Here is a 15,951-nt window from a genome sequence, read left to right as displayed (position 1 = left end):
AAAAAATCTCTTTTTCCCAAACAACAAGCAAAATAATTACTACTTATATTCAGAAAACAGCAATCAAGCAGCCCAAGATCAAGAGTAAATTCAGTTAAACAGAGGAAGCCCAGGTAAGGTTGCTTCTAAATTGTGCGATAATGAATGCACATCTCTAACTTTCTAGCTTTGAAAAATAAACAGGTAAGTTACCTGCTGGCTATTTACTCCTAAGCATCTGGGTAGTACTGTCTGGGACTTCCTTCTCCAAGCTGCAATGTCAGGAAGCACGAAATGAGGAATGGGAGGTTTTGCCAGAAATATGTCGGGGCAATAAAAATGGGACTACACAATGAACACTCTCCTACACTCATGTAAATAGAGGGGAGGCTAAGGATGTGATATTGCAGTGTGATTTGCTGAGAAACAGTGAAGAACCAAAGATGTAGTCTATTACTTTTTATTGAAAACATTGTTCTCAGTGAGGTTTTCTTGTTAGTGAAGTATAGACACAATGCTGAACTGAATTGTGAACTGAAGATAAGAGAAAATGGCAATTAATTCAAAATGAATGCAATGAACAAGGTTGGTCAGGCCATTATGAGCACAGGATGGGGTCTCCTATTAAAATAATGCCCTCTACTAAATTTCTCTTGAACATCTGAAATTTTGGTGGTTCCAGCTATGACTTACCACTCTTTAAATAGTGGTTTAAAAAAAACTGTGTCCATAGAAGGCATCCAGAACAGTCATCCTCCATATCTTCAAGAAAGCTCATACTGTGGGGTAATATTTCATGCTACCTACTAACTCAACAAGAACTCCAGACAAGCCCTACACTATGGTGAAAATGGAAAGCACAGAATGAAAAAATTGTCAGCCACAATACAAGACTTCCTAAAAACGTAGGTCTGTTCCCAAACAGTGGCACAGGGGCCAGCAACATTACTTTTTAAGAAAACAGCTATCCCACTGTGAACAGTTTGCCAGCTGTACACTTTAACAGCTGTTAACTCCTCAACTCTCAAAATAATATTCTAATAAATCCTTAACGAAAGGGCTTTTCATTAGACACAGTTCACTTGTGTGCATTAGAAACTGTGCCACTGACTGATTCGCAATAATTAGTCTCACCGTGGTAGGCTTTTGATGTATCATCTTCTATTTCAAGAGAGAGAAGCTGTAGGATGTGGTGGGATGATGGAACTGTTGTGAACATGTAGGAATTTCACTGTGAAAATTATTGTTGACCAGACAATGTGACAGGGAGCCAGCTCCAACCTTTTCTTTTTTTTTTTTTTAAGTAGAAATTATCCATTTTGCATCCTTGGTTTTGTATTTCAGTAAAAAGTGGACATCTTTTATTTTAGAGGTGGGAAGAAAAGCAATTATTATCTTGCCTTGCTAAATCTACCAATGGATATATGAGAAAACTTCAGTGGGTGACAGTTCATTTGTCAAATATGGTATACACAGCATGGTACACGAAAGTAAAAATTAATTATTTCACTCTGATTTTTTTATTATGTATTATTTGTAAGACATCTGTGCTCAGAACTCCCAAATGAACTCAAAGCTCTGCAAATTCAAATGCTGTAAATTAGTACACATGTCACAATCAGGTATTTATAATGGTTAAATATAAAGAACGTGGAATGGCCATACTGCCCAGCCAGCAGGTAGAAAGGCAATTAAAAAATATATGAACAAAATCTTTACACTTTTTTTTGTCTTTTTTTCTGAAAGCAAAATGGGGGAGTGACAGGAAGTAGAAAATTAAGGATAATAAGGGAATTTCCTACACACACCAGTAGGAATACATTACTGGTTTTTAATTTCATTGACATTTCAAAAAATTTCAAATGAAATTCTGCCTGCAGAAAGACTATTAACTGATCATCCATGCAATCTCTTAAAAACAAAACACCAATGAACAACCAAAAAGAAGAAGGAAAAAAAAAAAAAAAGCAGAAAAACTTTTAGGATTCCTATATGTTATGTAAAAGTGTTCAGACTAGTAATGGAAAACACTAGATCAACTCTCAGGTTAAATGGACAGTATTATTAGCTCTTATTCAAATTCAGTCAATGGATTACATTCTTTCTGTCACAATTAATATCTAATTGGTTTTCTAAGACATTTTAATTTCTTTCACTTCTAAGTTTAGATCATTGGCAGCTTTATCATTCTGTGCCTGCTGATGCAATGAGAATTAACACTATCTTTGGGTGCTGGATGTTAAATTAACACCATTTCCAATGTGCTCTTGCAGGAAACACAAAGTATCACGATCTGATTACTCACCTAATTACTTCCTTCCCATCTGTCCTTTTGACTAGTAACCAAAGCACTTTTGGTCTGAATACCTTCAGTATTTTTTTTCTCTTTGGTCAATAACTATGAGACACACAAAGCCCAGGATATAATCCAGGTGCATTTGCCTACATCCACACAGAGTCTGCTCCAAAAATCCTGTAATTCCTTTCCAAGCTTGTGCCTTGCAAATCTGTTCTCCCTGCAGGAAAACTTCTCTTCACCTCTAGCTTCTTGTAGTCTTCCACAGTTATGTATGAACAAACATAGGGCCCCTCACTACAGGAAAGACATTGAGTTGCTGGAGCGTGTTCAGAGGAGGGCAACCAAGTTGGTGAGGGGCCTGGAGCACAAGTCTTATGAGGAGCAGCTGAGGGAACTGGGGCTGTTTAGTCTGGAGAAAAGGAGGCTGGGGGGAGACTTTATCGCTCTCTACAACTACATGAAGGGGGGTTGTAGTGAGGTGGGTGCTGGTCTCTTCTGTCAGGTGGCTGGAGATAGGATGAGAGGAAATGGCCTCAAGTTGCAGCAGGGGAGGTTTAGGTTGGATATTAGAAAAAATTTCTTTACTGAGAGGGTTGTCAGACGTTAGAATAAGCTGCCGAGGGAAGTGGTTGAGTCACCATCGCTGGGGGTATTCAAAAAGCACGTAGACAAGGTACTCCAGAACACAGTTTAGTGGGCATGGATGATGGTTGGACTCAATGATCTTGAAGGTCTTTTCCAACCTAAATGATTCTATGATCCTATTGGAAGCACAAATAAAAATGAGCATATAATTTTTTTTTAAATTGCATATATAGCATCATTATGGTTTTTTAGTTATAACCAGATGCTCTTTTCTGTCTTAAGTCCAGCTCTCCACAGATCCTAATAATGGGAAACGAAGGAAGGAGTTTAAGCAGCCCATCACACTTGCTATTATTATCTGGAGAGTGCCAGTTATGTGTTAAGAAAAGCAGCCACCAGGAAGGGACAAGCAGTAATGGAGCTAAAGGCAGGAGAAATACACCTACTTCCCAGCTCAGGAGAGAATAGTACCTTTATCCTTGTCTAGCGTGCTACACCCGATAGGCTAATTTAACTTACCAATGCCCTACTTTTAGGAAACAGAAGAGGCTACACAAATTCAGTATGGATTGCTGAAACAGAACATCTTTTGTTTTGGCAAATTACTCAAAAGATTATAACTCCAAGAGAAAATCTTCAACTGCTAAGAATGGAGTCTGTCCTGAATTTTATTATCTAAAATGTGAACTAATCACTTCTGCTGTAGCCATATGTACAACAGACCTCTACAAAGAACATCAGCTTATCTGGCACTAATGAGAGGGAAGCAAGAGTTTTGATTTTCCTCGGTGGCATCCCAAAGTGTGAATGCACTGTCGCAACATCCTAGTAGGTACCTATCACTGTAATCAAGCGCTGCAATACCTTTGAGGTGACTATCATTAACAAGTAACAGTTAAGTCATATCTGGTAAGATAGTTGCCTGATTTTAATGTGGTATGTGACATTCTATGTAGACATGTACCATGTATCTTCTCAAAACGGTGTTAAGCAAACAAAATCATATTAAATAGATAGCAATTTGGGGGGGGGAAGCTTTCAAATTCATTTTTGGGTAATGTGATATAGCAATGTCATGGCACATATCATGCTTAAAACAAAAAAAGTCAAACACCTTAAAAAGGCAGAGGGTTGCGGAGCATGCCAAATTATCATCCCACGACTATTAGTGCAACATGTTATGACAGAATATACAGTTTAGGCAGGAGAATGCTATTTTCAGCAGGCTTTATCAAAAGTCATGAAGCCTTGTTTAAAGAAGAAACATCATCTGTCAGTGCAAGAAAGTGAACGAATGATAATCTTTGTTTAAAAACTGCCAAGGAGTGATTCAACATTCATCAACTCACTTCATTCTCATTAGCAAAATTTAAATATCCAATTTAGCAGCCTTTCACTTTTCCATTTTAGATGATGGTATGTTACTAAACTCATTTTACAGAGAATAATTGGTAATAATACTTCTCTTCTTTCTGTGAAATTCTGAGATGATTCATGAAATAATTTCCATTTCACCTGGAACATTTTCCCTTCTGCAGTACCTGTGGAATCAACCCAATTGTCTGTCTGTTTCAGAAATCATTAGCTCTCCAGCGCAAACCATCTCTTAAGATGCTTTTATTACTTCTGAAAGCCCTACCTCCTAATGGACGGAAGGTAATCAAGCACAGATGCTATTTGCAATGAATAGACAATCCAAACTTTCAAACAATTGCACGGCATTGAGCTACTCTGAGTACACAAATAAGCTTGTTATTGTTTTTAATTTTTACACATTGGACTTGAAAATTGCAGCCATATGAAAACATTATGCAATCCTATGGCTCATGGGCCCAGTTCAGACTCCATTTTGCCTGAATTAGAAAAGCGAAGCAAGCACTATAGAACTACAAAGGCTTTACGATCTTGATCTTATTTGCTTTGAAAAACCTTCTGCAGACTTCAATGGGATTTGCAATAGACCTTCTGTGAGTTATAGAAACAAGATCTGCTTTTTGTATACTTCATGGGAGTTCTCTAAATAGGAACTAAATAATATTTTGACATTTTAGAGTAGTAGTTGGTATTTAATGGAAATATTTCCAGAGATCATTGCACTTGATATTGATCAGTACGATTACTGACATCAGAAATATGTCATTTCCATAATACTATGGATTAGTGTGCTCAGAACGCTACACAAGTCATATCAGCAGTACTAAAGAGCAAAGAAAAAACCAAACCACTTATGAAAATTCTGTAAATAGCAAAAAAATTTCAAAAGGCTGACCTTTTATGAACACCCAATAACTTAGATATTTACTCTAAGTTTATCTGAAAGAACAAGAAATCAAATTTGGAAGGAGGTAAGACTGAGGGCAGGCTTTTGGCATTTCAGAATACACATTTTTTCTCTCATCCAGAATGGAGAGTACTCACTAATTTGCATCCCATCAGAACAGAAATTTCCTGCAGTTTTCAATTATGTAGGAACCTCAAAGGAACTCACAGTTTAGGTCTCCAACTCTGATGTTTTGAGCGTTCTTATGGAAATTGTTGAAAATGTGTATTTCATTGAAGTCAGATTTGTGCACTTAAGTTATACAATGGTTTCACAGGTGAAGCATTCCTAGAACAGCCATTGGTGGGATATAGATGTGCTAGACTAATGAAAATACCTCACAGCTGTTCAGTTTCTGATACCTATACATCTTGGATTTTGTTGCAAGTCTTTAAAATAATTAATATTAAAGCATTTAATTCATTAATTAATTCCTTTCTTGTAGACACACAACAATGAGAAATTAAATAGAAAACCAGGACCTGCTACATGGCTAATACTCGCTAAAATTATTATTAGTAATCTACTTTTCTTAGTTTTTTTCATATTTTTTTCATCTTAGCTTCGATGTGTGTCCTGGGTTCAACTGAGATAGAGTTAATTTTCGCAGGAGCCTGGGAGGGGGCACAGCCGGGACAGCTGACCTGAACTAGCCGAGGAGCTATTCCATACCATGTGATGTCCTGCTCACTATATAAATGGGGAGCGGGCTGGGGGGAAGCTCTTGGTTTTCGGTGGGGGAAGTGGCGGAGTGTCGGGTTCCGGGCAGTGAGCAGTTGCACTGTGCACCACTCGTTTTGTATATTCTTTTATTAGTACCGTTGTAACTTCTCTTTTTGTGTTGTCCCAGTAAATTGTCCTTATCTCAACCCACAAGGTTCTGTTTTTTTCTTTTCTCCTTTCTGATTCTCCTCCCCATCCCACCGGAGGTGGGCAGGAGGAGTGAGGAGGGACTGCGTGGTCCTTTGTTACCGGCTGGGCTGAAACTACAACATGTCAGAAGAATTTCATATGAACTATGAATACACATCCAAGGTGTTACAAATTGCATTGAACTGACCATTTGAATCTGCAAATAAAAACATCTGCACAAAACCAAAGGACATTCACTGGGGTTTTTTTTCAAGCCTTAGGTTTCAACCTCAGTGAGTTGGGGATGCAAGTCTCAACACACAGCTTCTGTTGCTGTCACTTGCTCACAAAACCACACTCAAGCTCCGTTAGAGCCTTGTATGTGCCTCCTATATGAAAAATGATGTATGAAAAAAAAGAAAAAAGAAATTACATAGTAGTTTGCATGCAAGACAATACCTGTCTATTCAGAACAAGAGGTTTTAGCTCTTTTCTCCCTTTGAAATTTCTCTTTTGAAAAGGGAAAGAAGAAATAAGTAATTGGCAAGGCTGTCTACAAATCACCATGGAGAAGTATTGAGACATTTGGAATACACACACTTTGCGGTTTTAAAGTTTTTGCATATTTTACATATGTGCAAATATCCTTTTAAAACATAAACTTCTGAAACTACTATTTTTATGACATTTTTGTCTTTGTTTTTAAAAAAACATGATGATTGAAAGAAAATTAATGCACAACAACACTACTCCTACAGTACTTTATCAGGTAAGAAATCTAACCATGTTGTTCAGCATCTTCATTTATTTATTAACTTTGCTCTGCTTCTGTCTCCTCCCAAACTTGATGCCTGCTCTTAAATTCTACTTAAGATAATTTTTGCAACTTTTCCCCGTATTCTTTTTCATGTGTCAATCATCTGATAGTATGGGAATGTCCCCTAGCTATCCATCAAAAGTCCTGTTCCTCAGGAGAATGACATCACATCACTGGAAAACAATCTGTCTGGTCAGTCAAAAATCTCAGGGATTTTTTCAGTGAATTGTATCAGAACCATGTATGCAAAGCTGTCTGTTAATGAAGACAGTTATTTATATTTGGGGGAAAAGAAATACTAACTGCATTACTTACTGCTGTAGTATCATGCAATATCTTTTTAACAAGGCACATTAAAAAACCTACTTTAGATTTTGGGTGTATCATGCAAAAGCTTAATATTTAGATACAGTGGTGAACACGTTCCTGAATGGGGATTTACTTCATTTCAAGTTCATCTCCAAAAATCATACCTGGATTTCCAAACTTGGATAAATCTGTTAGGTCTGACTTTATCCCAGCTAAGTCTAAGCACAACTGATAGTTCAGAATTCAGGACTACTGTTTCCTCCCTAGTTAATGTACCGAAGGCAATGTCCAGAGGGTAATAGAGATGCTATGAGGGTTCAGTTACCTCTGGAAGTACTTATTATTCTTTACAAATATCCTGAAGTTAACCAGGGTGCTTATGGCCTTCTGACAATCATGTATATTTCAGCACCAGCATTAAAGGTGTGTTCCTTCTGTCATTTCCAAACGTCCCTAGGTAAACTACCAATGTTTTATTGCCATGAAATGTATATACTGTTACATTTTTTAGAAGCATAGGGATGCTGTTCTGCAGGCCACAGGCCCTTGTGGTCAGATTTTTAAAGGCACAGATACATGTTTGAGTTTTAAGACTTAGGCCCTTAGGCAGCAGAAGTTAAGAGCTCAGGCGCCTCTTTGCATCTGTAAACAAAATTGGAAGTGCTGCAGAGGGCTTAAAGCAGAATGATTAACAGCAACACTGTAAGCACTGAATAACTTCAGATTTGCACCCACACAGCAAGAACAGCTCAAAGAAATGAAAATGCAAAAGTGTAATGGAACAGGCCCTGGCTCCTAATGTGTGTTTCTGTCACAGCAGAGTTAACATCTAATCAGTTATTTAAATTAAAATGTCTAAACATCAAAAATAACTAAATGCCTTAAGCAAGGGCATTTAGCCAGAACATGCTAAAATACACATCAAAGAATATTTCTAGCTGAAGAGTATGAACTCAAGGGTCTAAAGGTGAAAAAAAAGCTCGAGCATTTTACCCTTCAAAACTGAAATACCCAGAGGAGTTGACACATACCAGATGTTAAAGGTGTATAAGGTAGGCTCTTGCCTACAGCAGAGGAATGATGGATACAGGTACAAGAGCTTCTGCTATTTTGTGTTTAGGCTAGAAGCAGGAAGCATTTGCAAATGCAGTGATGACTCACTGAATAGGTCCTGTGTTCATTCTTGTAAAACTGACGCACCAAAAGCAAAAATATTGTGCTATTAACAAAATTATTATGAGAAACAAAATCAGCAGGAAATTTTTATCTTAGGCCTGTGATGGATGCACTCGACACCCCCTTAACCAAACCAGCAGCGCTTTGGTACAGGCTCCAAAGGAGGTAAAGGCCTGAGCTGTAGCCGGGCCAAGAACTCCTCTAGGAAACCCACAAAGGAACAGAGTGACCCAGTGAACGTTGTGTGTACAAGGAGTCTCGTGCATACCGCTCCCGTTGTATGCAATTTGACTACGAGCCAACGACTTTATCCCAGAAATACAACAGCCGCCTTTGAGCTCTCCCTGCTAGGCACTGCATGGCAGTGAGTAATCTCCAACAACGTGATCTTTTACTAAGGACAGATCCCTGGGTGAGCCCAATTTGAATTCTCCCTAGACAGCAACTGGACTGCACTCCAGGCAACTCTCCTCTTGAGCAGAGACTCCTCTCACTATTAAGAGATAGTAGTTATTTAAATAAGTAAGTTTTAAATAGAATGAATCACTTAAAGTTACAATGTTGTGTGATTTAGTATGCTGTTTGCTTAGCTTTACTTACTTAGCATGAGTGGCTAAATTTGTTGAAGCCTTAGGCTGCAAGCTGTAACTTTCATTTAGATTGACTGTACCTACTTAGTCAAAACAGGGGTCTCCAGAACCACAGCATAAATCAGAAGATAAGGAGGCTTCAAGGCTATGACTGTCAGCAGCACCTGCAACTCAAGAAGATAACAAGCAGCCTTTCTGGAGACAGTGAAGTAATCCAATAAGGAGTCAGAGGGCATCAGAAGATCTCAGATTAGAATCTGAGGGTGCGTGGAAGGTGTGTGAAGAGAGTATGAGGAATGCGTGAGGGGCAGGTGATTAGTCTGTAAGGGTATAATTGCCCAGGGATTTCTATGTTTGGGTTGTTCTTCTCCTTCTTCCCCTGCCCCTGGGGGCACCCAGCTAGAGCTGATCCTGCTGCTGTACCACTCTATTAAATTATTTATTTTTATAAGACTCAATGCCCGAGAGTCTGATTTGGGAAGCCAAGGCCTCAAACTTTGGAGCGAAATAACACCAGATGCCTGGATGGATTAGTAAGTGATTAATAGCATGTTAACTTTGAAATCCTAACTAAGCGATCTAAAGGACTGATTGTGCACATATAATCTTTTAGATGTAAAACATTGACCAAGTCTGAGACTAAGTCTGGATCCAGCTGCACCTAGACTCCTTTCTGAGAAGGAGTTTAGAAAGCAAGGGGGTTCGTTCTGAACCTCATGAATCAATGGGAGGTTTTCCTTACCCTTTGAATCTCTTAGATATAAACAGTTGACCAGGTCTGAGACTAAGTTTGGATCTAGCTGCACCTAAGCTCCATCAGGAGTTTAGAAAGCAAGGGGAACCATTCTGAACCTCATGACTCAATGGCTCTCCCTTACCTTTTTGCATCTCTGATCTCTGTGCAAATGATCCTAAATCGATTCTAACTCAATTTTCCTTTGTATGTTTCTCCCATGTAGTAAGTAATAGAGTGAACCTTGCCATCGAACTCTGTTAAGCTGCACTTTTACAGATTCTTCAAGGATCCTAAATCACTCATCCACAACAAGGCCCTAACAAAGTACTAGCATTCAAGAATTCCTGGACGTATATTCAGCTCTTCTAAACAAGGGTTGAAGGCATAGTATGAAGGTCAGGAGTTATATGCAGAATGAGGTCTAGCTAAAATACCTAAAATCAAAACTATTTATTACCTCAGAGAAAAGAAACTGATTGAGGTAAACGGGCCAGAAAAAGACAACTTTGTTTTACCTGTGCAATTTTAAGGTTACAAGCATACTAGCAAGCTCTTTTAGAGGAGAACTGAAGAAAACGTAGTGCTGTAAGGAAAGTATTGTATTATCACAAGACTACCATATAGAATATCGTTAGCATCTGGGATTTTTCATACAGCCATGGAAAATATACCCATCCAGCCTGTTGAAGTGAGGACTGATAATACTCTCATCTCAACCAGAAGTGATGCTGAGTATCTGCCATCATTAGAGAAGGTACTGCAAAAACTGAAGGCAGCTAAAACTCGGTGTCAAAAAAAGAGGGTGCTGCTTTGAAACTAAAGCATAGACTTAGGCTACAGGACCAAGGAAAAGATGAAAATTGTTTCTATGAAAGACAAGCTCATGACATCAGAATGAATCTCAGTCATGTAGAACACCATTTGTCATATACAAATCTGGGCAAAGAATTAATCTTGTCTTGTTCATCCTAGGTAGCTGGGACAGTTTTGTAGTATAACATAAAAAATAACAAAAAATGGTTAGCTGGATATGTTTTCATGTCTCTAGCTAGTGCTTTTCCCAGCTGCAGCAAAAGTAAAAACAAAAAAACCCAACAAAAACAAAAACAAAACAAAAACCCACAAAACAATCATTTTTAGACTTGTGTGAAATCCCTTTTACCAGCTTGACATGTCACATATGACTGGTAAGATTCAGCTGTGAAGTCAGCCAAAGCACCTGGCTGTGCATAGTACTCAGTTTTTGCCCAAAACTCAAATGATTAAGTCATACTAAGAGCGGGCAGCACTGTGCCAGCACAGATTCCCTCTATTCCCCTAAACCAGTCTAGTTCTGTGCTCATCTTAGATTGTATTATTCACAGAAGATCATAACTAGACGCCTGTAAAAATTTCCTCTGTTAGGGCTAGGCAGGACCCTAACACGTCTCAAAGGCAGCAACATGTACTCTGTTGCTAGGGCAAGGTCAGGAGTACAGAAGTAGGGTTATAAAATAAATGTAGCCTGTGGGGCACGGAAGTCATCTTTCACTCACAAAACAAGATGAGCTATCTGCACTTCAGCTACCTGGCATTTTTTTGTGTGAAATCCGTAGCTGATAAGTAAACAGAGCAGACCCGGAAAAAGCAGCAAAGAGATATGAGCAGTGTTATGTATGGCAGAAAAAACTTATAAGCCTGGCGACTCTTCTTGCTCATGAATACCTGAATTCTGCCACAAGAGAGACTTTGTACGTCTGTATTAATAGCAGATATTCTTAAAGCAGCTGCACGTTCAAAAGGGTTAGAAGGATACAGAAAGATCTTGACAACCAATGCTACCTCCAACAGTGAGCTCAGACAAACCTTCCTGAAACAGGCTGTTCTGGGGGTCCAGTCACAGGCACTACTCCAGGTTTTAAAGCTCCCCTGAAACAAGAATGGAACAAAATATTATCAAACATCCCCAATTCCATCACAAGGTCCAGATCCTAGATTTTCTTTTAAAAGTGAGGTGAAGAAATGATTAAAAGCAGTTTGGACAAAGCAATTGCTTTTTAGATGCTGTCTAACTCCATAAGCTCTGACGAGAGCAAACCTTCACCAGCTTTGGATGGAAAGACAGACAAGAACTCATTCAGATTTAATCTAATCCAGGACAGCAAGAGAACTGTGAAACAAGCTTTTCAAAATCAGTTTGGGTATATCACTCCAAAGAAGGAGTTAAGCCAAAAGAACCTGACATGTATCAGATGTTTCATGAGCTATCTGCCCTCCAGTAGACCATGTATCATTCTGGAGCAAACTGGATCCTTGTTATTCAAAGAGCATTAGACTAATGTTTGAACTCTAAGGAAACGTCAGGACAGGGCGTGCTTATGAAGTAACATGGCGTGCAAGAGTCCTTTGCTTTTCCTAATGATTTTCTGAAGGAAGAGAGGCCAAGAGGATTTTATCCTTCTGGGAACACCAGACACCAGGAGAATCCATAGAACTGAGGGACCGAGAGACTAAAAGGTAAGGTGAGAGAGAACAACTCTTCCCATCTGAGATAAAAAAAGGACGTCTCTGTAGCTTTAAAAAATATCTTTTTGTTTGTAAACTAGGAATAAGAAAGGGGTCGACACAGAGTCAGCCAGTTGCCAGTAGAGATAAGGGATAAAGCTATGTTCTTCCCTGTCTCTTATTCCCTGTCTGTTCTGTGGAACTTTCACCTTCATCCTCTTTGTTGTATGATTAATATAAAGCTGCATGTTTCCTCCAGTAACTAAGTAGATTAGTTTCTTGTGAACAGAACAGCTGCTTTAAAAAGGCCCTGTATCACTTCTGAAAATAGGACTTAGGCACCTAAGTAACTTACCAATCTCTGTTGAAAATTTCACCCTTAGCATACCGCATGCTTCTCTTCTCCATCTGCAGACTAGAGATAAGAGCTTTTGAATGTGGCTGCTTCTATCATCTTGGGAATAAGAGCGTTGGAGGAAAAAAGACACAACAGCAGTGAGCACTCAAGCTGGTATAATGGCAGTGCTGCACTGATAGCATCCTTTTTCATATACTGTAGAAAAATGTTACTACTCATCTTATCAATTCAAGTACAGTGATTCTCACCAATGTAATATTTGACCTCCTATGACTTGTTTGATGCAGACCTCATGAAAATCTATATATAAAATCATACAAAATAACTAGGGTACATTCCTGCTCCTATCAGACTTCCTGTACACCATAATGAAAACAGAATGCATATCTTCATGAGAATTTATTTATGGAGTAACAGGCATCTATATATTCTACAAGATCACTTATAAGACAGTCTGAACAAGAGTTGATCTCCAAGTTCAGTTCTCTACTAAGCAGAGCTGATGTTGACTGCTACATTTACCTTTCAAAATACCTCTATCCAAGCAAAGGAAAACAAAAACAGCAGGCAAAAAGATAGCTACAGTCTTATGCTGAACCTGAAAGTAGAGTGTTTCTGTCAGGTGGTGAATAAAACCATTGAGTTAGCTCTAATTTGGGATAAACTATTGTAAACATCTAACAACATTTAGAACTTATGAGCACTTTCCAATCAGTTGTGGCTATTTCAAGCCGTGCTGAAAGATTTATTTGGTCTGCTGCTATCAAAAAACAGTGAAGATCAAAACCTCAGAAGGCTTGGAGGTTTCAGATGAAACCCCCACAATACCTGAATTGTGAGGTGAGTCATGTGATCTTACGTTGATGGACAAGTAAAACTTGTGAAATCTGTGAAAAACTGTGAAATCTGAAAACACACTTTGGCAACTGTTGTCTAAATTTCAAATTGTATTCATTAATCCTTTATTGTTAAAACAAAAATAATAAAAAATGTAATTTTCTTTTAAATTATGTCCATTTTTAATGTGCTTTATGCAGCAACAAAAGATAAGATAACAATGCCGTGGTATTTAATTCCTAACGCTGCACCTACAGGATGAGAACCCCCACCGGAATAGCAAGGATGTGGCACTTATTGCTCTCAATTTCACACCACCACAGGTAGAAGTTCTGTCCCTAAGCCATCATCTAGTTGTGAGAAAGACTTTCTAAACTTCTTCACTGTGCCAATGGGGAAACCTCATGTTTATGATTGTGAAACGACTTTTTGAATACTCATCTAAAATATATGCAATCAGCAGATGTACTACCACACCCTTTGTTCTGGCAGGAACCACAGCACCCCCTCAGATTTTGCCCCTTTGTCTTGCCTTGGAGGAGGTAACTCCACTGCTTACACAGCACTTTTCATGTGAGCTTCTAAGTATCAGAAGGGCATCAGTTGCAACTAGCATCAAGTAACTGATACTTCTTAAAGTATGTGCACACTGTTTGGCCAGATCATTTTGTCAATTATTCTGATGATGTCATGAAACATGAGCACTGCAGGGAAGCACTGCTGTTCCATACTAATCCGTCAAATCCAGAAGCAGTCGGAGGGCAGGATCACTCCCAGCCTGAAGACAGTGGAGGCAAAGGCATAATGATTTGCTGATGTGCAGTTCTTAATGAGCAGAGCAAGCAGAAATGCAGGGAGCCACAAAAACCCCCACAACACTTTGAAGCTGCAGGAGCAGAGCAGCAGACTCACTAATGGGAGTTTGTTTGTTCCCTCTTCTAAGCAAGAAAGCAGAGATGGTAGTTAAGATCTGGCAACTCTCTTAAGCTTAGACTTTCATGCTGAGCATACCACAAGTATTCATAGTTAGAGTTAGTGCATTCTGGAATTTTAAAACTCAAGTGTACAAATACCACTGATGCAAATCACACTTGAACCTCTCACCTGGGTAAAATACACTTGCTGTGTTCCTTTCCCCATTGCTTAACATTTTGGACTGTGCTTTCTGTAGATTTTTACGCTCTCTGAAATTCAGCGAAGAATCATAATTTATCCAGTGTCATTTCCTGGAGACAACCAGTCCATGTCCATAGATTCATTAAATGACATAAACATGGATACAGTAATAATACTTACCTGCAAATGAGAGGAAGCAATGTTGTTCAGAGGGGGTATTCAAATCTTCTGCTATGGAGCAATACAAATGGTTAACTAATCAATGCAGTGCCATGTCACATCTGTGAAGCCCCTCTGTACCCCTGCAGCAATGAAGTTTGCACAGCTGGCAAATTTTAAAAAAGCAATTACAAGAACCATTTTGAAAGTCTGGGAAACTCTGAACAGTATTAAAGACTAAATATTAATTATAACAAGTATCATTCAAATGCCTTATAGGACTCTGAGGTACTAATGAACTCTGGTAAGAGCAATAATCAGGTTTACAAATTAAACTACTGGATTATATATTAGGCAAGCTTCAGTTTGTTGGAGCTTTCTGTGTAATGAGGTTATTTTGCCTCTTGATAAAATAAATCTAATTTTACATGTTTATTATGACATCTTATTAAACTGCTTTATAGGAGGAACATTAGAGACACATTTTGGAACTTCTCAATGTCCAAGCTAATTTAAAAAAGAACATCAAGTGCTCCTCTATGACAATATTATTTTTAATTCATTCACTAGCAAAAAATAGAAAAATAAAAGAAAAAAGATAAGTGGTAGTTTCTGCTTCAGCTACAAGAAGAATATGTATATAGTCATGTTGAGCTTTAAAAGCCTGATTTTTTTATTCAGAATAGTTTGGAGGGGTTTTTTTAATCTAAAATCCTGAAGTCTTTAATATTAGCAAGTCACAAAGTAGTCATCATCACAGATTTTGCTTCTGCTTGTGTGTCTGGCAATGCTACCCATAGAGGTTATTCCACTACTTTGGGTAACTTTGATTTAAACTGAAATGAAAACTATAAATGAAAACAAGGAGCAAGTACAGTGGGATGAGGTGATTTAGAAGAGGGAAAGAGAAAGAGAGTTTCTTTGTATGCACCAGGTAGGGACGATCCATATGTTTCTGTTGAACAAAACAACTGAATGCTGAAAAGCATAAAGATGTAGGGTTTTTTAAGCCAGTAATAAACACATATAATCTGATATGTCAAATTTGCATTGCTCGAACTAAAACAAAACAACAATGGAAAAAACTCAACAACCAATTCCCCCCGCCCCCCCGAATACAATCCAAAACCTATTTTCCAATTAAAAAATGTAAAAACCTAATCTCAGTATACAATGAACTGAACACACACAGAAATAGTCTTCCGTCCTTAACTAGGTTTCTGTATTTCCATTGATTGGCTTAGCTTCCAGGCCGTATATGAAATCTCATAAAATTCTGTTCTGACTCCAAGAAAAATACTTTAGTAGAGATGTATTGAACTACTAACAGAAAT

The 15,951-nt window shown here is 38.3% G+C and overlaps 1 long non-coding RNA gene and 1 other non-coding gene across 2 annotated transcripts in view; one reads left to right on the top strand and one right to left on the bottom strand.

Moving 5' to 3' along the window:
- Positions 1-13,328, bottom strand: part of LOC138685149 (uncharacterized) — a 130,874-nt gene extending 117,546 nt beyond the window's left edge. The window contains exons 1-2 of the long non-coding RNA XR_011324415.1: positions 12,499-13,328; positions 11,509-11,566 (exon numbers count right to left, since the gene is read on the bottom strand). This is a non-coding gene — a long non-coding RNA (uncharacterized lncRNA). The remainder of the gene's footprint in view (positions 1-11,508; positions 11,567-12,498) is intronic.
- On the top strand, positions 10,803-10,880 carry LOC138685259 (small nucleolar RNA SNORD19). The gene has a single exon (XR_011324542.1). It is a non-coding gene; the product is annotated as a small nucleolar RNA SNORD19 (small nucleolar RNA).
- Positions 13,329-15,951: the final 2,623 nt, after the last annotated feature.

The sequence above is a fragment of the Haliaeetus albicilla genome, chromosome 4 (genome assembly GCF_947461875.1).
Source record: "Haliaeetus albicilla chromosome 4, bHalAlb1.1, whole genome shotgun sequence".
Classification (NCBI taxonomy): domain Eukaryota; kingdom Metazoa; phylum Chordata; class Aves; order Accipitriformes; family Accipitridae; genus Haliaeetus; species Haliaeetus albicilla.
The sequence above is the reverse complement of the archived record's forward strand: the minus strand, read 5'-3'. Positions and strand labels throughout refer to the sequence as shown.